This window comes from Aedes aegypti, chromosome 2 (genome assembly GCF_002204515.2).
Source record: "Aedes aegypti strain LVP_AGWG chromosome 2, AaegL5.0 Primary Assembly, whole genome shotgun sequence".
Taxonomy (NCBI): domain Eukaryota; kingdom Metazoa; phylum Arthropoda; class Insecta; order Diptera; family Culicidae; genus Aedes; species Aedes aegypti.
The window spans coordinates 280,409,963-280,432,217 of record NC_035108.1 but is presented as its reverse complement, the minus strand read 5'-3'; the positions used below and the strand labels follow the sequence as shown (position 1 = coordinate 280,432,217).

General features: G+C 40.5%; 1 protein-coding gene across 1 annotated transcript in view; it reads left to right on the top strand.

The window, feature by feature from the left end:
* The window catches only part of LOC5573643 (neural cell adhesion molecule 1-B), a 1,425,452-nt gene that overhangs the window by 365,752 nt on the left and 1,037,445 nt on the right, over positions 1–22,255 (top strand).

Genomic DNA, 22,255 nt, shown 5'->3' with positions numbered 1-22,255 from the left:
GACTACTAATGCGTGCTTCTCATATGATCCATAAAAATGAAGATTTGAATTATTATTTTACAAGGGTTTCAACTTATATATGATAGTTTTTATGTATTTTAAGGAATTTAAGCTTTTTGTATTAAATGCTTTTCATTTGAGCTAGATCCTCGTTTTAAAGGTAATTTGAACAAGTTTGTCGAGAGCTGGGAAGAGCAGAGTCTGACAAAATCTTCGAAATATCATATCACCATGTTTAATGTAAAAGACTTCTGCAATGCAACTGGTCGAGGACTAGGCTGACATAATGAGCTGGCGTCGGATAACGCTGTGCAAAACGCTGTTTCACAGACTTGTCTGCGCTATAAAGTCGAACAAACATCGAAAGTGTATCGTTCAATTCTTTTGCGCGCAGTTCTTGATTACAACATTGGCATTTGTAAAAATATGTAGGGTGGATCAGAATAGAATAAATATAAGTAAAGTAAAATTGAATAGAATAGAACAGATTAGAATAGAAGAGAATTAAATAGAATTGAATATAATATATAATATAGAATTATGTAGATACAGATATGTAATGTTCGAATGTTGCGATCAACTTTGATGTTCAGCTATTGATGTGTATATATTTCAATTATACTTTGGCCCTTTTATAATGTCAATCTAGACAATATGTGTACGTGTAAATTTTGCGCAACTTGCTAAATTGAATGAAATAAGAACAATCGCAGAGGTATAATGATTATGTATGCACCTAACCGTTGATTATAGATGAAACGGGATTCAACATGCAATATTATTTCCATACACTTCAAAAAGGCGTATCTGCATATCCTGTCCAAGAATTATTCTTTCATATTTGAATGCTTTGGACAATTTCCTAAAATCACTATCAGGCGTTAGATTGTTAGATATAATTGTTCGTGTATTGGTTGATAGGTAATAACTTATCATAGCATTGGCCCTTTCCAAATGTCGGTCTAGATTTTTTTTATGAAAATGTTTTTCAATATATAAAACCAGATAAAAAATCAAAACTATATTTTTTGTATAATCTCTTTGTTTATACAAGTAAAAATGGCATATTTCCAGTGATTTCTATCATATAAACTTCAAAAGGGCGTAACTCAAAATTCTGCCTAAGGATTTTTTTCAAAATCGGGCCAGAGGTGCAGAACAACGTTAGGAAACAACTGCTGACTGCCGTTTGAATGGTATATTTTATTTGATAATAACGGTAATTGAAGCACCGTGACAGGGAACCAACAGACACTACTCGGGATCAGTAGCATCCTCATTGTGTAAGTACTGGGGCTCTCATTATTATAATAAACAATAACGGCGCCGGCTGCGTCCGAATATAGGTCAATTTGGTATGGGAGGGAAATCTTGACATGTTAGTTGCTTTATGGAAGCCGAGGAGTCCTCTGCACTTCCACAAGTAAACACTGGGAGTTTGGATATGGGGTAGGGATTCGTTTTGGTAAACGATAAATATATAATTTTAAATGAATGCGCCTAACCAGATTCGCGATATTTCTCGTTAAACGCATTGAACGCTGAACAAGTGTTCGTCACTCGCCCCATAGGAGCGAGCGACAAGATCAAAGGATCAAACACTACTAACGCGTTCCGCGACCCGCGACACTATTCCACCAGTGGTAAACAATTATAATTGGGAATCATGTAAGATTCCTACAAAAGCCATGTCAGAATTTTCTTGGAACTGTAAGCGAAACCTTCAGGAATTCTGTAAAAATACTGCGGAACTGTGAGATTCTTATATGAATCCCGTGTGATTTCTATGAGCATCCTGGGGAAACTATAATGTAAATTCTGTAACAATCCAGTGGGTATTATTTGAGAATCCTGTGGGAAAACTTTAAGAGTCCTGTGGGAATAACATGATAAAACCTTGGAAATCCTTCGGGTTCTCATTGTTTTCTATGACAAAACAATACCATATTCATGGAAATACCACGAGATTTTCGAGTTGAAATAGAATTCAGGTTAACTTCTGCGTCCATGGTTCCTCTCGTGGTGCAGGGGTAACGCGCCCTATCTAGTGAACAAGGAGTAGTGAGTTCGATTCTCACCGAGAAGAGGTGTAACATTTTCGTAAATTTCACATCAGTTTGTCCATTTCATCCAATTACAAAGTATATGTAATGTTTAGTTTCAGGTTAGTTGTTCAAATTCATAATTTCCTAAGGAATCTCTTTTTTTTATTCAAGTAAACGTAATTATCTAAACGAACGAAAAGTTTTATAACCTAACTTTCATCTAATGAAACAAAATAGAGCATTACCAAGCATCAGCTGTAAAAAAATGGTCATTCCGTATCACTCAAGCACCACTATCATCTGTTATTCACCTGATCCCCGTCTGGACGTGTAAACTATCTTCCATAATTCTTTCAACGACGAAAGTATATTAACTACTTCATAAACTTTCTGCAACTGTGCGATGAAAAGAACCTGCTGGCATGTGAACATTTTTCCAAGAGAGAGCTTTTGCCACCGCCATCCGGAAGAAAAATGCGAAAATATGTTACCTCCTTGATCCGCATATACCTACGCCAAAGTTCGTTCGGTCTAACGAAATGAGCATTCTTACGAGATAGTTTACGACCCTCCAGGACACATCCGGCCCGGGGAATCTTTCTTCGAAGAGCCGAGTGGTCTCCTGCTCCAGCAAATGAACCAGAACTAGTAGTTTCCCGGAATATTCAGTCATAATCGTCTGGAGGTACCGTAATTTTGGGTGAATCATATCGCTGAACAGTGAAGAGTGATCAATTTTCACTGTTGAGTGATATGATTTTCAAACTTTCGTATAATTTTAACCGCTTTTATTACGATACACAGATCGTTTGTTTCAAAAAAGAATCTATGTACTTGATTTGGTCTCTGTATCCGAATATGCTTACTATATTCTTACCAATTCAACAATTACGGATATAATGAATAATTAAATTTCAAGAATACAGCGAAAAACGCCTATATACAGGCAATTTTCAAAGAAATTTCTTAACATCCAGCAGAAATTATATTACTTTAACAAGCAAACAAACTACAAATTATAATGATGAATTCACTATCAGGGGTGCATTATCGCAAACTTTCAATTATTTTTAGTTGTGAGAAATGAAGTTGTGTGCAACGGTAATTAATTTCACCCGAACATACGGTACCGGTAACAGTCAAACATTCTCGCCCTCGGCCCCCGAGCAGCTGGAATGTCGTTGGAGTCAACAAATTTTCCGCCCTGTTGCCTGCTGGAATAGACTCGGAAGTAAATGAGAAACTTTCCCACACTGACTGTCAAAACGCGTTGAGAGGGCTGGAGAGGTGCAGAAGGGGGAGGAAAAAAAGTTGAGAATTATGGGAAAAGATTTCCCCGTAAGCCGTCTCGCATCGCTCTTGGCGGAGAAGAAAAATTGAATCACTTTACCTTGGGTGGGTCCTCGCCTCGTCGGTGAAATGAGCGGTGGCAGTTGCGAAAGACCTGCTGCTGCCATTTTAAGCATATTTGTCCCATGTTACTTCATGTAATTTCTTACTTGTTGCCACCAAATTGTTTATCTTACGCATTGTTTCAGGAAAGACTAACAAGAAATTAACCTTGTTGAAAACTCCATAAAAAGCATACCAAGTAAATATGTCCTATTAAAGAATTCCCATGCATAACTGAGCTCTGCAATGCAACATATTTATTAAAATTTGTCACAAATGTTGACAAAAGTAAAGACTAATAGCAAATTTTCGGACATGGGACAAATATGCGTTTAACGACAGTGCTGCTCCAGCACCTACAATGTGGCTTGTTTGCGTTCGCTCACACTCGCAGCACCATCGGAAAGATCCCAAATCATCCCGCCTCGAGACTTGAGCCTCCTCCGGGGGTCGGCTGGGTGAAAGTGTTTAGATCGTGACAGTTATTACTGCCGAGTGGGACGATTTATTACAACAATTTCATTCCATTTCGAGCATTGGATGGCTCTCGGTATCATCATCGGAATGAGCCCACCGCGGGAGATGAATTTGGGCGGCAATCATCGATGGTGTCGAAATGGATTGCAGTTGAGAAAAGATGAAAAAAATCATCAAATGTGTAGATTTATATATCACTTCAAATGTATGCCAATAGAAAAAAAAAAACACTCTGCTTGAAATTGTTATATAAATATACATACATTTACGGGTACCAATGTTACCAATGGGTAGGGATTTGATATTCACGACCTTTTAAGAGGGCCTATTGCCGAGTGGTTGGATTATGTGGCTACAAAGCAAAGCCATGCTGAAGGTGTTTGGCTTCGATTCCCGGTCGGTCCAGGATCTTTTCGTAATGGAAATTTCCTTGACTTCCCTGGGCATAAAGTATCATCGTACCTGCCACAAGATATACGAATGCGAAAATGGCAACTGTGGCAAATAAAGCTCTCAGTTAATAACTATGGAAGTGCTCATTGAACACTAAGCTGAGAAGCAGGATGAAGACTTTTTAGAGGATCCGACACAAAGTAAAGATTTGGTCTATTTTCGATTGCCCGTTCACGAAACCGATTTGATAACTTCCCACAAATCTGCTTGATAGTGGCGGAAGATGATGTGAGAAAGCACTTTATAGATTGCGTTGGTGTTTCACCTCTACACCGTTCAGATGCTCATCGTAATACTGCTTCCACCTTTCAATAGCATCATGTTTGTCCGTCAAGATACCTTCATCCTTGTCACAGCACATTTTGGCACGCGGCACCAAGCCTTTGCCGAAGTATACAAAAGATCGACAATAATCGAAATTCTGGAACCGTTCAAACATGCAAAAAGTTTTATTTAATTCGCAATATAACTCAAATTGTTCTTGAATTGAAAAAAATATAGTTTGTCTTTGTTGGCTATCATCTCATGTGTGCACTGCAGGCAGGACAAAAAAAAACTTCCACTAATGGAATAAATAATATTTTATTTGCATGAATAATCGTTCACATCAACAAATTGCAAGAGGTGCTCCTCTCAACCAGCCATTGCATTGTTGAAAGCCTCTCCCTATCTGCTTATCGAAGCAAACCTGAAGCTCACGGTGGAGGCCCGCGCCATAACCATTGAATTCGAAGTAATTCGCTGTTCATCAAGTGTATACACGCATTAACGAGACTGATTATTACACATGTGTGGGCAATTATTCAGCTGCTGCACTTGGTGAAATACATTTTTATTATTTTATATTCCGGTAAAGCTTTTCCTCCTGGATTGTGATACTTTCGACTTCAGCCAGGTGCGAGCTGCGATTGCATTGCTGCTTGCGGCTAGGTCAGGATCGCGGGTGTCGCCGTTTTCGGTAGGGTGTATCCTTCGTAAGTGAGGAGGTGTGAGAGGAGATTTGGTATTCCGGGATGGAAAATCCATTAAAGTGACAGGTTGCTATTCTTAAGATTATTTTTATATTATATTCTAAACGACAATCAATCCAACATATTTTATGTCCTCCTCAAGCTTCTTCCAATATGCATAAAGAAGTAGAGAGAAACTGTGATTATTAATAATTTAAAACTGATAGCTATGGAACGTGAAATAATTTATTATTGAGTATTATAATTAACACATGGACGTCTGAAGGGTACGAAAAAATAATATCCTTTCTATATCCTTTATAACTTTATGACTACGGCATTTAATGCACATGAATTGCATATTCTCGGCTCTCTCCAACTTTCCGTCAAACTTTTTATGTTCAAACTTTCCCATATACTTCCCTCCTCTTAAGAATAGGCATACTACAGGTATGATGGGTTGCAAAATAATGAATCGACAACCAGGAAGAAGCGTCCAACATAGCTCTAGTCCTCACAAGCCCCTACCTCACGCTTCCACGGGTCTAACGATGACAAAGACCGCCAGCTAAGGGTTGCGTGCTTAGCTGGTACTGTTTTCCTTTTGACATCAGCTAGAGTGAGGGGGAGCTTGGGATTCTTGGCTTTTTCAAGCAAAACTCATCAATATAACCGTATGGAATACCACCTTTAGCACTTCCTCCGGGAGGTGGCCTATCGTCTGGTCCATCTGACCAGGGGCTCAAGCATGTGGCGGGGGTTCATCGGTGGGCTCTGGTGAATCTCTACAAAAGAAACACAGATCTGCAAGTAGCCCTGAACAAGCGACCTGGTACCACTTTCAAATACCTTAGCCCTCTGGAGTGCCAACCGGCCAATAAAATCCTGGTCACGGCGCAGATTAACGGACAGGACATGGATTACGGATTAGATACGTCGACTAACAGTCGTGGGCTGGCAGTATACTCTACTGTTCCCTGAGTAAGGAAGGGTGACACCAACTTAAAACGGCGAATAGGACTATGAGGAGACTGCCTCCGTCCCCAAGTAACACAATTGGTCATAATTAAGTACAAAATACACCTTTCGTACATAACCGCTGTTTTAAATCGAATGTCCAATACCAAATTTCATGCACATTTATAACCGAAAAAGCGCAAATCTGAAGGCTTTTAAAACATCTTTTTCGTCTCAACAGATGTTTTTCAATACATATTTCCTACTTCTAGAATCATTCTGATTAGTTATATCAAAGTTAAATAATACATAATAAATACCAGTATGTTATAACCAAGTTATCAAGACGTAATCTGGAATGATAAAATACAAGTGCAGATTGTGTTTTGCTTGAATTGTGTTGACAGCTCAATAAATTAAAAACAAAACAGAAATGAACAGTGATTTCAATTGCAAGTACCTTGATCGAAATATTAAAATTTTTCGAATAATTAAAAATAAAGCGACTTTCGTGCATAAAGTGTACAATATTTTATGTGCCGGGTTAGATTTGCATTGAAATCGAGTGTTGTACTTATTGAAAATTAACACGCCGTTCATTCGATGCGCAGTTGCAATTTGTGTTCCGTGATATCAATCCAAATGTGTTAAATTTTTAACTGAACGGCAGGCGAGAAGAATGGTGACCCCTTCCAGAAGTAAACAGTGCTGGTGAAAAGTGTTTGTAATGGTTATTTATAAAGCACCTATGGAAATGCGATGTGTTTTCTTATTAATTGAAATTTGAGGCTCAAAATATACTAAGCCTAAAGATGAGGTCTACCTCATATTTGGTTTTCCGTGCTGGAAATCGTTATTGTATTGACGTTAATTTGTGAATTACTTTGGTAAAGATAGAAGAAAACAGTTGTTGTGTCTGAGTAATGTTTTAATTACGTATAAAATACGTGTTCACAGCAGTATATTCACAGGCTCGAAGCATGCTGTTTCATTCAACAAAGATGTCAAATATCGTCGTTGAAACTGTTCATTCACCATTGATAGCACCTGGCGGGTTTTACTGCATAATCTGTTTTTGAGATTATTATCTGTAAATTTTCATTCTTCGCTTGCATGAATTATCATTTAGCCTTAATGTTCTCAATTGATTTTCATTGACTTCAAAGTCAATGAAGCCAATGCTAAACATGTTTCACAACTGACAGAAAAAAGCATCATTATAACATCTTCATCACAACAGATTTGTACGGGATGGGCTAAATATGTTTTATTTTGTTGAATCTAATTATCATGTTTTCAAGAGCATATTTATAACTAAATTTACTTCGATGAAATTTTGGTTGTGTGGTATGATTTAACTAATTGATATATACATTAATCGGCCAGGAATACAACACAAATGGCATTTATAGTTTGCCAAAATGATATGTTTTACGAAAACATCGCCTGAACGGTATTAAAACCAATGATGTATTGGATTTTATCTTTAAGACTTAAATATAACTTCATCTTCAGAAATCTGCTGAATAAGATGTTTTCTGTGTTACTTGGGTCCTGATAAACCCTTGGTAGGCCTTCGTGTACGTTAGAAACTCGTCATCAACCTCGGTGAGTAGTAGGCTCAGATGTAACATTCCTGACTTACGTCGCAGCACTAACAGATGCAGCACACCGAGGGAGCCACCGGGAAACCAGCGGGATGCAGGCTTCCTGAGTCAACCCAGTAAACACAAACTCGTATACGATAGTTCATAAGAGTACAAATGTGGAGGCTATATAGGTACATGCGCCATTAGACTGCATGCAAAATGTACGTATATAGCCTCCACATTTGTACTCTTATATCCTACAGTATGCGATCCTGTGTTTACTGGGAAGTTTTCACACCAAAGTCGGGGAGTACCACTGAAGTCGGAGGAAGATCAATGGACTCTATTAGTTCGTCAAGATCAAAAACAATGTCCACCTCAAGATCAAACAGCTGGTCGCGAGCATCAAGTCCATAGTTACAGCCGCAGAACGCGGACAGAAGGAATTGCAGAATAGAGCGGAAAAAGCCGAAAATGCATTGCTTTCGGTGAATGCAACAGCCGTTTCACAGGAGACGCCTAGGAGTAATCCGACCACCAGCTCGGAGAAAAGAACGAGGGATACACCAGGAGAACAGGATGATCCCAAAAGCAGCGAATCGACAATGAGTGCGTCCGCGAGCAAAATAAAGGTAGTAAATGACACACCGTGAAAAGCCAGAAGGAGGAGAATACAGCACGTAAGGAGAAGAATATAAAGAGAATGAAACCGAAGAAAAAAGAAAAGTGATCGTCACTTCGTGAGAGGTTCAAGGGCGTTGCCCTTGTCATTGAGGCAAGTGACAAGACAACCTACGCGGCGATTCTCAGGAGAGTGAGGGAGGATCCAGAGCTGAAGGAGCTGGGTGAAAACGGGAGCTCGTCGTAAAGTCGCTGGGCAACGAGGCAAATGTGAGAGCCTCATCCCAGGAGGCAGTGATCGAATGGAGAAAACTGGACGAGATCACAACAGAAGATGACGTGAGGGATGCACTGTTGTCTCATTGCAACCTGGAAGATGCACCACAGTCCATCCGACTGAGGAGAGCAAATAGTGTCGATCCGATTACCAGTCGCAGCTGCCAAAAAACTCGTCGAGGTTGGTAAGGTCAAGGTGGGATGGTCGGTCTGCCCGCTGAAACGAGAGACAAATTCGGTAGAGAGATGCTTTCAGATGAATGGATTTCGACCACCGGACATTAAACTGGAAAGGCCCGGACAGGTCCGAACACTGCAGGAAATGTGGTGAAAAGGTCACGTATGTAGAGACTGTCTGAAGACACCTAGGTGCAAGCTTTATAAGGAGGAGGATGATAACGTCCATACGACGGGTGGCTTCACATGCCCCAAATATCAGTAGGCGAAGGCAGGGCAGTAATGATGATGAAGATAACGTAGCTGAACCTCAATCATTGCGACGCCGCACAACAACTGTTGTGGCAGTCGACAACGGAAACCAAGTACGACATTGCGATCATTGCAGAACCGTTCCGGGTTTCTTCCGATAACGGCAATTGGGTAGCAGACAGAGCAGAGAATATGGCAATCCAAGTTATGGGCCGATTCTCTATCCAAGAAGTGATTGAACGCTTATATGAGGAATCTTCGTGTGTAGCTGTTACGCATCCCGCGGAAGGCGAAGCGTTTCGACAAGGAACTTTTCGTCGAAGCACTCTCCAAACATGGATGCAAGAGAGCTGACAGAAGCGATGGCGAGGACGTGTAACGCAACAACTATGCCGATAAAATTGGAGCAAAGGTATTAGCGGCGTCCTGCATACAGGTGGAACGACAGACTCAGCGCCCTCCGACCAGCCTGCTTATGAGGTCTTCTGGCTCTGATGTGCAGAGGTAGATCGGAAGCTAAAATGGAAGAGCGTAAGTTCTTCTACCGGCTGGACAGAGCTGCGTTCAAACAGGAGATACCCAGACAACCAGAAATCGCATAAAAGTTCACGTTATAACTCGTTTATTCATACTAATTACATCAAACTCGCAAAACACCGTGGATAAACTCATCAGATTGATGAGTTTCCTCGCCTAAAACACTTTTTTCTGAGTTCATTTGTACATTTTGCTTCGTCCCGTACACTCGTACAAAGTAAGTCGAATCAATCCGTAGCAGCTGTCAAATCAACATATATTATCATATGTTAAGTTGCATAAGATCACAGGTTTGTTCGGTAGAATATATATACACTCGCAATGTATGTTGTTATTCATCACATAATGTATACACGCATATCGCCTCCACTTTTGTACGTAGAAGGCCTTTTCGCGACATCCTATAAGTGAAATTTTTGCACTTACAAAGCCTCCAGGTGATTTCGTTATACGTACATTTTGGTTGTCTGGGTAGTGACGAGTAAATCGAACTGCTACAAGGAGTTGTACCTGGAAGCTGGGCCAACGCCTATCGAGTAGTGATGGCGAAGATTAAGGGCCCAGTAACACCAGCTGAAATGTGCCCGACAAATTGAAGTTGATAGTGGACTGTCTCTTTCTTACGCATGCTCCAACCGCGTCGCCGCTCACATCGTACGCTGAAATAGACGAAGAAAATGCCGGTATCCAAGTTTCTAACGCCAAGTTGATAACGGTTGCGAAAGGATTGAAGCTAAACAAAGTTCCCGGACCAGATGGTACCCTAACGTAGCGCTAAGGGCAACAATCTTGGCGTTCTCAGACATATTTAAGACAGCGTTGCCGAAGTGTCTAGCGGAAGGCTGCTTCCCAGACAGATGGAAGGTGCAGAAGATGGTGTTGCAGCCAAAACCGGTTAAACCGTTAAGAGATCTTGATTCATATACACCAATACTACTACTAATACTTCTTGGCATTAACGTCCCCAATGGGACATAGCCTGCTTCTCAACTGTGTTCTTATGAGCACTTCCACAGTTATCAACTGAGAGCTTTCTTTGCCAAATTTTCCATTTTCGCATTCCTATATCGTGTGGCAGGTACGATAATACTCTGTGCCTAGGGAAGTCAAGGAAATTTCCATTACGAAAAGATCCTGGACCGACCGGGAATCGAACCCATACACCTTCAGCATGGCTTTGCTTTGTAGCCGCGGACTCTAACCACTCGACTAAGGAAGGCCCCAATATGCTTGCTGGATACTTACGTGGAAGCTTGGGATCCTTGCCTTTCCCAAACTTCTGGAGAAGGTCATCCTCGGCAGGTTGACAATCTACATGGAAGGCCAGAACGGATTGTCGAAAAGGCAGTTTGGATTCCGTAAAAAGACTTCGATGGTGGATGCTATTCGGACAGTCATTGCGTGCGCGGAGAAAGCGTCCAAGCAGAAGAGGAGAGGCAATCGATACTGCGCAGTGGTAAGGGGCTGTCCATTAATTATGTAAGGGTTTATGGGGGGTGGGGGTGTTTGTTATTTCTTACACGCCATACAATTTATTTTTAATTTTCATACAAAAAATCTTACCATGGGGGGAGGGGGGGTTGAAAAACCCTGAAAATTGTCTTACGTAATTAATGGATCGCCCCTAACAATAGATGTTAGGAAGGCGTTCAACAGTGCCAGTTGGGAGGCTATCGTCGCAGTCCTACACACGATGCGGGTTCCCAAATATCTGTGTGAAGTTCTGCAAAGCTATTTTCAGAACCGGGTTCTAGTTTACGACACAAACCAGGGACGGATGTCAACGAAGGTAACGGCGGGAGTTCCATAGGGATTCATACTTGGTCCAACACTGTGGAATATGATGTACGATGGACTGCTAACCTTGATACTGCCGAATGGAGTCGAGATCGTCGGGTTCACAGATGACGTCGTTCTTGCGATAACTGGCGAGACTGTGGAGGAGGTGGCGATGCTGATGGCGAAATCGTTAGACATCATTGAATCGTGGATGACTGGAGTCAAACTGCAGTTGGCTCATCACAAAACGGTCAGCAACTGCAAGGCGGTTCAGCAGTTTGAGATCATCGTCGAAGGACACGCAATCCAATCGGAACGCTCTTTAAACTACCTTGGAGTAATGACCGACGACGGACTAAACTGCCTGCAAAAAGGCAGCGAGTGCAGCGAACACTGTAACTAGGATCTTGCCCAACATTGGAGGACTAAGAAGCAGTACGAGACGTCTTCTGACGACCGCATCATCGACCATATTGAGAAATGGAGTCCTGGATTGGGCGGCAGCGTTGGGAACAAAACGTTACCGAGAGAAGCTGGTAGGTACGTTCCGGCTTATGGCTATACGGGTGGTGAGTACCTACCGCACTATATCGTCGGAGGCAGTGTGCGTTATCGCCGGAATGATCTCCATCTGTATCACTCTGGCTGAGGACATAGTATGGTATCAGCAAAGAGACACAAGGAATGTGAGGAACATCATCAGAATGGATAAAATGGTGAGGTGGCAGCAGGAGTGGAATAACTCGAGAAAAGGAAGGTTAACCTACATGCTCATTCCTAATGTGTCAGTGTGGACGACCAGAAAACATGGAGAAGTTAACTTCTTCCTGACCCAGTTTTTGTCAGGACATGTATGCTTTCGGAAATATCTGCACAGATTCGGACACGCAGGGTTTCTATATTGTCCAGTCTGTCCAAATATCGAGGACACCCCGGAGCATGTTATATTTGACTGCCCTCAATTCAGGGATACACGAAGCGAGATTATATCAGAAACCGCAAGTCCGGAAAACATCGTTCAAAACAGGTACCAGCATGAAAGCACTTGCAAAGGAGATGAAGTGAAGACCAGAGACCTTCGGGCCGCGATTGGAGTAGGCTAGCCTCCGTTGGGGACTAGATCGAGTAGAGCGAGTGTAGCGTAGATCGGTAAAAAGTCGTCGGGGCACCTGCAAACCAGAAGTCATCCTCCAACCGGAATTGCAGAACCGACCCTGACACTTGGCCGTCCAACGTCGAGTCGGAGTAGGCTGAGTCCACCGTCGGGGACTAGCTGAGTAGATCGCGGAACAGCACCGGCAAATGATCGTCGGGGCGCCTGTGAACCTGAAGCTTCCCACCACCGGAATCGCAGGACCGAGCCCGGAATCTACCCGTATAGCACCGGTTCGGGAGATCTTCATCCGCCGGGGAAATCTTCGTCGGAGTAGGATAGATCCATTACCGGGGACTACTCTGAGTAGTACGTGACGTCTCACCGGCTTGAGTCGTCGGAGCGCCAAGTCATCCTTCAACCGGAATCGCTGGACCGACTTTGGCACTCTACCGGCCGGTATCGAAGCATGAAGAGACGCGTAGCCGGAGTAGGCTAGCTCCGCCATCGGGCAACAGGCCGAGTAGCATCGATCTTCATAAACCAGTTTTGAGTCGTCGGGGCGCCAGTGAACCGGAATTCATCTCCCAACAGGAATCGCTGGACCGCTCTCGGCATCCAACTGGTCAACCATGAGCAGCGAAGCAACGAATCGTCGTAGAGTAGTGAAATCCAGTAGAAGTTCAACAGGGCTCAGACGTGAGGCTAGCTCAAGAGTAGAATGCGTCATCGCAAAGAAAGCTGTCCAAAACTCCGGTGAGATCTTCAACCCTCAATTGGGCAAAACGAATAGTCACAGAGATACCGTAGAAATGTCCTAGTGAGCAGCGTTTTCGACGACATTAAGCATGTATGATATAGTTGAAGCACAGGAGTATTAGGGAAAGTTTTTTTTAGTGGTTAAGTACGCCTAACGTGAGTCCCACATCGTGTCAACACACAACAGGCAAGCTTTTGAAATTTTTTTGTACCCTTTTTTAAAGAAAAAAAGTTATTAACTGTGAGCTTTCTTTGCCAAAGTTGCCATTTTTACATTCATATATCGTGTGACAGGTACGATGCTACTTTTTGCCCAAGGAGGTCAAGGAAATTCCCATTACGAAAAAATCCTGGACCAAACGGGAATCGAACCCAAACATTTTCAGCATGGATTTGCTATGTAGCCACGGACGCTAACCACTTGGCTAAGAAAGGCCCCCAAAAAGGAGGAAAAATAGTTTTATTCCCAAAAGCGCAGTTGATTCTGAACAGCTCTGAACACGTTCACGAATCAATTTAGTTTCTTTTACTCGTGAGCACAACAGATGCGAGTAAATCAGCACTCTGATGCTAGCGAGAGTTTTGTTCCGGTTCAGCAGACATGTTTGCCACTTTCCATCACTGATACCGTGTAGACCATGTAGCAGTCAGCGACTTCATGCAAGGCACCGAATACACTGAACGTACGCAGTGGAAGAAACCCTGATAAGCCATTCGGGGCAATTGGATGAGCAGAGCATCACCCAAGGCCAACGAAGATGGAGATGTACAATACGGTCTGAAAAAGTGTTCTGCTCAACTGTTCCTATCAAATTATAGATGCCTGCGGATTGACTACACTCATTTTGATTCTAATTGCGTCCATTATTTTCTTTTCCATTTATTCAAAACTCTCTCCCATAGCCGTTAGTAACGTCGTCTGAAAAATTTTCAATCTGCCATTTCCTAGGCGATATCAAGTATCCATCATACATCCCATTCCAAAGAATTGGATCGAAAAAGGAGTCTTGAGGGACTCTCACAATGACCTCTGCCCTAACATTCATCCGATATACCAAGCCACTGCACTGGAAGTACTCTCCACAGATAGTCGGAGACCTGGATTCTGTGCTGCGTCCGAGTTTTTTTAACCCTATAATAAACATCACACTAGTACAAAAGCATTTGTATTGCTCTGCCAAACACTGTTTTAATTGCTGATTCCAATGTAAAATTCAATCACAAAAAACAGTATTCTCAATTTTTAATGAAGCTTCCAGACCACTGATTACACAATTCCTGAGCACGCCAGCGAATTCCGACCTCACAGCTCATCACTGCATTTCCCACGACACCACACTTCTGTCAGTGGTCTGTCATGTGGGTGCTTTTGTTTTATTGGCCGAGCGTGCCTCGAAGCAAACTACAGCCAGCGCCAACAATTTCGCGCGTTGTTTCAACCGATTTTTTCTATTTTTTTTTTCATTGCTTTGCTTTATTTTTCCACCATACCCTGAAATATAATTTAATTGAACCACTGAATTGCGGTTGCACCGATTGAAAAGATCATCCGGCTGAAGCCCACTGACTGTGGGAACGGTATTGAGGTTGACTGCACCGGAATAACGAAATTATTCATTTATTGTCATGAGCCCAAAAAATGTTAATTTTGCCATGCGGGTGAGCATTTGGCAAATGCAATTGCAGATGCCTGCATAGATTCAGCACGAAACAGGAAAAAAAACGAAAAACAATCGCATTCCCTAACCAACCGGGTGGAAATCAATTTTCACCGGCGCTGTTGTGTTGGAAGGGGAGGTTGGCAGCAATATAGAATGCCAATATGATCAAGTGAAGCAACAAGAGCCGTCACCCTGGCAGAAGCTTTTGTTTAAGAGTATTCTATATTATTTTTTCGTGAGGATACGAAACGAAACAATACATGGAATTTTGGCATTGTTAACCTTCTAATATCCTTTTTTGTATTTGTACAAACATATTAACGAATTTTCACGTTAATTCTTATGCCACTTCTGGTTTCCAGGGAACTTTACTGACAGGAAATTAATTTATTGTCATTTAATTACCATAAAAAATCCAGAGATTTTATTTTTCTGGAACAGAAAAATATTCAAATTTCACCTCACTGGTTTCCACGGTATTTCGTTTACAATTGTATTTAACGATATCATTCGAAAAATAGAATACCCTTAATATGGCGCTAGCTTTTGGCCCCCGAGGGAAGGTACATAAATGGATCTCCTCAAAACGACAACGAACAAGCGTGCAAACATGCAACTGGCAGCAGCAGCCAGTCATCCAAACGCCGCCAGATCGAACAGCGATGATACATCGACATAGTTCACGCGAAACACAAATGGCATCAACTCCACCGCCACCAACTTCACCCATTTCAAATAGACAGACAACAAATGTTTAAATTGTTTTAAAGACACTTCGCTTTTGCTGCTTTGGGATTCCAGTGAAGGTGGCTAGAAATGTTCCGTGCTGGGCTTATTACCGATTTGTTTTAGCTGGTTGCGTGCTGCAAAGTGTTTCAACCAGTAATTTATTGTTTTCCCGATCGCGGCCTGGTAACATGTAGCCACTGTGCCGAAGGAGAAATTTTGCGGAGGAAATGATTTGTTTGATCCTGAGAGAAGTATTTGTGTTCCATGTGTTTTCTGGTTGTAAGCAAATCGCTATCTAAAAATCGCAATGAATGAAGTACTAGAAATTCCAAACAAGGAAGCCTATTCTAGTAGGAAATTGGGCATAAAGTCAGCAGTACGTTGAAGCCGCTTTTATTTGAAGTTTTTCGTATCATTTATTGGTAGATTTATGATGGTTCCTCAATTGAATCTCCTTCTCCTTCGTCAGCAATGATACCCATACCCATAAGCCAGGATCTGTGTTTTAGAGTTGATATCGGATTTACAAGCCCTGCACTGCTTGTTACGCAGAACAGAAACAGATTTCATAAATTTTAATCGTGTATTTAGTAAAACTGTACTGATAGAGGAGAGTTTTGACTGGGTTTCAGTCTGGTTTTACAATTGACATTTTTCCATTTGTCAGGAATATCAACCAACGACGATAAGCTACTTTCTTGAAGTTTTTGATGATGATGTAAACAATGTTGATGATGATGTAAACAATGTTGATCATTTTCGAATTTTTGTTTTCACTTCTTTCAAATCAGTCCCACAAGAATTATGCAAACCATTCACTTGATTGAGAATGCTTTTGAAATCCTGAACGACTATTTTTCCAATTGTTTAGGATGAGTCCTAAGTTAAAATTGCATAGCAGAATTTAAAGTTTTTCAGACATTCGTGTTATTTTCCTCTCTCTACGCTTGCTCTGAGGCTTTTTCAAACTTTCAGATCATTTCCAAGAAGCCCAAGAGGCAGGGTCTATTTATGAGATTCTATTTTCAAACTTTTAGCCTTGTACTTAGAACAACAGATGTGATTTATATGCTATCATTTTTTAACAAAGATATCTATCGACACCAAACCAAAATGTATTCCTCAAGAATCTCCTTAAGAACAATACTCAACAGATTTTGTATACAGTATGGCCCTTTATAATGCGTTAAAATCAACAATTGTACATAGAAGTTGCATAATAATGAGCGCACTATATACGGTTCGAATAGAGGTCTTCAGTAAAGTTGTTCTCGATGTGGAGCGCTATCTGATGATACCTCATTTAATTCGGAATTTCTAGTATGCTAGAAACTTTTACTTTTGTTTTGCACATATCTCAGGAGCATGTCTATTTATAAAGATGGCGTTTTCGACAAAGTTGTTCAGTAACTCAAGAGCTTTCATTGTTCGCGCAAATTGATTGAAAATTTTGCCACAATGCGGCGCTAGTGAGCTTGAAACTTTTATTCTGGATGTATTTTGGGAGCCTGGCGTCTTCGGCAAACGTGTTCAGTACCTCAAGGACTATCATTATTCTAGTCAAGAGATTCGAAATTTTGCCAAATTTTGGCGGTGCAAGTGGGCATGCAACTTTTGTTTTACGGATACTTCAGGATCCTGACCATTTAAGTCCTTTCCGCGTATACTTTCAATTCGGCTGACGAGTTTGTAAATCGGCTGGTGCAAGAACAAATTTTCAATGGGTTTGATTAATAGTTTTACAATTATAATCAACGCCGTGCCAGTGTTATAACTGATCGGTTAGTGTTTCATAAAAAAATCAAATTGCGCGTCGTTCCGGCTGGTGAAAGTGAAAATCCAATTAGAACTTATTTTCGTATGTGGAAAAGCTGTGTAGTGCTGCCCGGAAAGAAATAAATCATAATTGTGTTTGATACGAACATTAGTCAAATAATAATTCTAGAAGAAGCAAAGAAAAGTTATGTTATATTTCTATTCCTAACTACTATTCAAATGGTGCCATTGGTGAAGGAAACTAGAAGTCATCCCTTTGGATAGCAAAATCGACTTGGATAATTTGGTGACTTTGTTCCGATATACTTTTTAAATGTGTTTTGAGAGCGAGCAAAGGCGCTTAAACCAAGGCTATTGAGCCAAGGCATAAGGGAAAAATACTTGTGTACTATCCCAAGAAAAAGAGAACCAGCGCATGGAGTGTGCATTAACATTGTTAGCAACGCCACTCCCAACGATTGTATCTATATCCCTGAAATGAAACGGTTGGTATGGTTATCCCGTTCGTTCAATTAAAATTCAAATATTTACATTAATCGCGTTATTCATACATGGATTATTTGGTAGCAGTATTGAATTTGAATTATCTTCAAATCCAAGTCTGCACAGTGTGCCTGGCTGTTTTAATATTTGTACCATATCAAGGATATGCTGTAAATATTAATGCTGACAAGAAAATATTGGGGGAAATTTCGGTATTTTCAGGATGCTTTTAAATATTGGCTGGGCAAGCACATAGAATAGAATAGAATATTTCAGGATCCTTACCATTTAAAAAGATGGCGTCTTCGGCAAAGTTGTTCAGTAGTTCAGGCTGCTAAGATATTTGAGAAAAAAAAACAAATGTTTCATGTTCATAGGCGTCACCAGATCGGGTGAGGAGCTTCAGGAGCGCCACATCCAAGAAACGGTGTAGTATGGAGGAGGAAATGTGATGGTCTGGGGGTGTTTTTCATGGGGTGGAGTAGGAAGCCTCGTGAAAATCGACGGGATAATGACGGCAGATTCCTACATCAACATATTGCGGGAAAATCTGAAGGGTTCACTGATCCAGACGGGCCTTGAGGAGAAATTTATTTTTCAGCAAGACAACTACCCGAAGCACACTGCTAAGAAGACCAAGTCTGTCTTCGGGTCTTGTCAGATTAAGCCGCTGGAATGGCCTCCATAAAGCCTAGACCTCAACCCCATCGAGAATTTGTAGGCGATTCTCGATGCCAGGGTTGACAAAACTGGTGACGTATGCTTTATGAAAATGTCATCGTGTCAGACGATATTCATTTCACAATTTTTGCGTTTCTCGATGTTGATTCTACCGTTGTGCTGTGTGCAAGAGGTGACAGTAGCGGATGATTGTACAGAATTCATTTGACTGCTGACCATGGAAGCGATACGAACAACGCGAGAAATGTCAAATGTTTACAGCACTAATTCTGTTCTAGGGTTTCCACTTCTTGACTATATCAAAGGAACAGCGCTTGAATTGAACATTGCTTATTCTTCTTCTTCTTTCTGGCGTCACGTCCCAACTAATACAAAGCCTACTTCTCAGATTAGTGTTCTTATGAGCACTTCCACAGTTATTAACTGACAGCTTTCTTTGCCGATTGACCATTTTTGCATGTGTATATCGTGTGGCAGGTACGAAGATACTCTATGCCCTGGGAATCGAGAAAATTTCCTTTACGAAAAGATCCTCGACCAGTGGGATTCGAATCGTCAATCTCCAAACTGCATTTTACATATTGCATATTACCCAGACACCAACTCGCATCTGCCTGGAAGAGTTGAATTAATCTCAATAACAACGAGCTTCCAGCGAAAAAAAAAATTCTACTCATACCGATCCCCTTCAATTTTAAAATGGTTTTCTCTAAAAATATAGGGGGAAAATGGTGTTATTATATCTGTAAAATTGTTGTTCCAAAAATAACTTGATTTTTTCCATCAGGCTTCTAGTTGATGATACTTTCGAAGAACGAGCCCTTTTTGAAAATAAAAAATATAAATTGTCGAATTTTCCAGCCAATTTCTAACAATCATTGATTTTGATAACCTCCAAAAACCGACCGTTCTAATCGTTGTTCCATATTCGTGTAAAATTTAATTAATTTGGAGAATTTTTATTATCACAACATTGTACAATACTAGCCAAACGATGTGCAGAAAACCTATTGAAATTTCATTGATAATTTAAAAAATACAGCATGCACAAGGTGTCCACTTTATAAAATGAACAGTCCTTACCATTTTCAATGCATTTCAGACAAAATACTATGTTTCACAATTCATAACAAATGCATTTTGCTCTTACAAAAGCTCTTGCTAAAATGGCCAAACCTTGGTCCCTTTGGCACCGGTTCTGAGCGGCCAAGTCCAACCAAACCAAGATTCAAAATATGTAAGCCTTGACGATAATTTTGAGTACAAAAACATTTAAGGTGAAGATGAATCGTAGCAAAACCTCAAATTTTCAAGAGCACGGATCTGGAGAACCAAGCATCCGTTCGAGCTGAAAACTTAATCGATTGGTCACTCGCTGGTGGTGACCAATCGATTAAGTTTTCAGCTCAAACGGGTGTTCGGTTCTCCAGATTTGTGCTCTTGAAAATTTGAGGTTTGGCTTCGATTCATCTTCACCTTAAATTTGGCGAAAAAAAAGCTGCGAAATTCGTATGTCAAATTCGGGTCAATATGACCCGAGCACCTTAAAGGTAACTTTTTTGTTCAGCCCTTCAGAATTGTCCTCCAAAAAATTTTCAAACGTGAAACTCTTATTTTCCACAAAAGATTTAAAGTCACCAAATTTCATAACAATAGGAAGTAACAAACAAAAGTTGTGGCGCTTTGAAAGTGCATGCGGACCTTCGGTAGTGGTAAACAATGAACATCAATTTTACCGAAAAAGGCCCGAAAGTCAGTAGAGTAAAGTACCGAATTTTCAGTATAAACGATCATGTACTAACAATTCATTAAAATTGAATAATACAATATGTTTGAGATTTGCCTTCTGAAATAGAGCAAAACTGTGGAAAATAATTCCTGTTTCTCTATTATCTATTGGCTTTTCACGGTAAGTAATTAGAAATTTGCAACGAATTGTCTCCAAATCGCAAAAGAAAAGACACAAGGCGACAGAGAAATTCTTTGCGACTAAACAAGCATTTTTGTGAATGGTAGACAATTTTGACGGATTCCTGCATTTCTAACTTCACTTCTATATTAAAACACCAAACATCATGCCACTTTTGTGAAAAAGTGGAAACAATTTCGTTATCGTAGATTTCAGATTAAGTCAAATGTATACAGTACTTTCAGATAACAAAATAGAATATAACGGTGCACAGTGCGTTGAATTTATAAAGATGCGGGACAAAAATCAAAACTGGAAGATCAAGCCATCGGAGCACCTTGGTATGAAAGGAAAAGTTGTTTCTGGTCAAAAGAGTTACAATTTGCATATATAACACATAGTATACGCATAATCGCAAAACTGTCCCAAACGCCAATTCCACACACTAAGCTCTTACGGTGAATTTCACCGTAATCTCAACAGCTGAACAGTTCGGTGAAATACAACACCGTAATTCCGTCGAAATTTTACGGATTCCGGTGATTTTTCACCGAATACTGTAAAAATTTACCGTACTCCGTTGATTTATTTCTTCGAATTGTTCGGCTGTTGAGATTTTACAGGAATCCGTTAAATAATTTAAGTGTGCATTATTTTCCAAGAAAAACCTTGTAATTTGTACTATTATTGCTCATAATGATGTAAGAAGTTATTTGCAAACATGTCAAACCTCACTCGTAGCTGCAAAAGTGACTTATACACCTTTATGTAAAATAATTGCATTTTTTAACTTGCCAGTTTTCAATATTAAATTTTAAAAAAATCTTAGAAACTTCATTTAAAATATATTAATTCAAGCATAAACTTACTCTGGTGTAATGTCTGGTTTAGTTGTAACCACATAGCGTTGCGATATTTTCGGATTTTTTTTTATCACAAACAACTTATTTTCATACTTCTGCAAGTTCAGGAGAATACCTAAAAATAGTCAAAAATCTCGAAGAGTTGTAGGGAGTTGCAGCTGTATCTTTCAGACCTCTTAGAGGATACTCTAAGAAACATGGCTGTGCGTGATTTAGGGTGGAACTCGGTGGAACTTTTTTTGAATCAATAATCAAAGTTATATGTTGGTACCATGCACCCCCGCTAATTTGAACGGTACCTCATGCAAACCATCGGGGTTCATTTTTTAATTTGAACATCTAATCACCCTAGAAACGTGTTTCTGGTTACCTCTTTAACTGTTTTGTTTTGATTCTGCGTTCCGTTCCACAGCGTTCCATTTCACTTTACTCCGTTCCATGAGCTAGATGACGTTTGAAGCATTTTTAATCTGAACGATGTGCAAATGAGCGGGGTACAGATTAAAAATGGGTTCATATTAAATGTGGTCAAACCAATGGGGGTACCCAGTATTTCATAAGCTTGATTTCACAGCCAACTCAAAGTGCCAATTTCTCACATTCAAAGTTATAATTGGTGTTCTTATCACATCAACTATACTTTACCAACCTTCTGCCATGTTCTCTATTAGATTTTGATTGAATAGATTGATTTCAACATACAGTTTTTCTGCTCCTTCGACAACTGTTACTTTCGACGCTTGTAGTAGTAATTTTAATGCATCGTATAGCTTATAAATACTTGTTTCAAGAACGG